Here is a 1,975-nt window from a genome sequence, read left to right as displayed (position 1 = left end):
ATAGATAGATAGATAGATAGATAGATAGATAGATAGATAGATAGATAGATAGATAGATAGATAGATAGATAGATAGATAGATAGATAGATACCATTTCTATTTAAATGAACAATCCTCCATCAGGTCGGATCTTTACCTGTTCAGAAATGCTAATCGTCAGCAATACGAGCCTCACTCCAGCAAACAATTTCTGGGAGCCATTAAAGGGATCCCCCTCGCCAATTAAGCAAATACCTTCCCTATTACGTGCGTCTCTCCCTCTATAAAATACACCTCTCTGTGAAGTACCGGGTCCTGTGAAGTACCGGGTCCTGTGGAGTACCGGGTCCTGTGAAGTACCGGGTCCTGTGAAGTACCTGGTCCTGTGAAGTACCGGGTCTTGTGAAGTACCCGGTCCTGTGAAGTACCGGGTCCTGTGAAGTACCCGGTCCTGTGAAGTACCCGGTCCTGTGAAGTACCGGGTCCTGTGAAGTACCCGGTCCTGTGAAGTACCGGGTCCTGTGAAGTACCCGGTCCTGTGAAGTACCCGGTCCTGTAAAGTACCGGGTCCTGTGAAGTACCTGGTCCTGTGAAGTACCCGGTCCTGTGAAGTACCGGGTCCTGTGAAGTACCCGGTCCTGTGAAGTACCCGGTCCTGTGAAGTACCGGGTCCTGTGAAGTACCCGGTCCTGTGAAGTACCGGGTCCTGTGAAGTACCCGGTCCTGTGAAGTACCCGGTCCTGTAAAGTACCGGGTCCTGTGAAGTACCGGGTCCTGTGAAGTACCCGGTCCTGTGAAGTACCGGGTCCTGTGGAGTACCGGGTACTGTGAAGTACCCGGTCTTGTGAAGTACCGGGTCCTGTGATGTACCCGGTCCTGTGAAGTACCGGGTCCTGTGGAGTACCGGATCCTGTGAAGTACCGGGTCCTGTGTAGTACCGGGTCCTGTGGAGTACCCGGTCCTGTGAAGTACCGGGTCCTATGGAGTACCGGGTCTTGTGAAGTACCCGGTCCTGTGAAGTACCGGGTCCTGTGAAGTACCCGGTCCTGTGAAGTACCCGGTCCTGTGAAGTGCCGGGTCCTGTGAAGTACCGAGTCCTGTTATGTACCCAGTCCTGTGAAGTACCGGGTCCTGTGAAGTACTGGGTCCTGTGAAGTACCCGATCCTATGGAGTACCGGGTCCTGTAAAGTACCCGGTCCTGTGAAGTACCGGGTCCTGTGAAGTACCCGGTCCTGTGAAGTACTGGGTCCTGTGAAGTACCCGGGCCTGTGAAGTACCGGGTCAAGTGAAGTACCGGGTCCTGTGATGTACCGGATCCTGTGAAGTACCGGGTCCTGTGAAGTACCCGGTCCTGTGAAGTACCGGGTCCTGTTAAGTACCCGGTCCTGTGAAGTACCGGGTCCTGTGAAGTACCGGGTCCTGTGAAGTACCGGGTCCTTTGAAGTACCGGGTCCTGTGAAGTACCCGGTCCTGTGAAGTACCGGGTCCTGTTAAGTACCCGGTCCTGTGAAGTACCGGGTCCTGTGAAGTACCGGGTCCTGTGAAGTACCGGGTCCTTTGAAGTACCGGGTCCTGTGAAGTACCGGGTTCTGTGTAAATATTCTTTTAACGGTGTTGGTGGGTGCTAAAACTTCTGTGTTTTAATACGTTGTTGTTGTGGTGTATTGTGGTCATGGTGATAGAACACCTTACTACGTCTGTTTCTTGACGTTGGGGACCTTAGGTGGATAAGCTGCGTTTTGAACCTAACCCTAATCAAACCAATCCAAATCTAACCTAACCTATCCAATCCTAACCTACCTAACCTATCCAATCCTAACCTACCTTAACCAGCTCTAACCCAATATAATGATTCCTATATAGTTAGTAATGACCCACCTTGTTGCACCCTAACCCAAGCCTAACGTAACTCTGCCTAAGGTGATGGTATATACATGTATAATAAGTGACGTGTTTTTATATTTAATCTTTCAGTTGAGCGAGACATTCCTTGA

The sequence above is a fragment of the Procambarus clarkii genome, chromosome 5, assembly GCF_040958095.1.
Source record: "Procambarus clarkii isolate CNS0578487 chromosome 5, FALCON_Pclarkii_2.0, whole genome shotgun sequence".
NCBI lineage: Eukaryota > Metazoa > Arthropoda > Malacostraca > Decapoda > Cambaridae > Procambarus > Procambarus clarkii.
The sequence above is the reverse complement of the archived record's forward strand: the minus strand, read 5'-3'. Positions refer to the sequence as shown.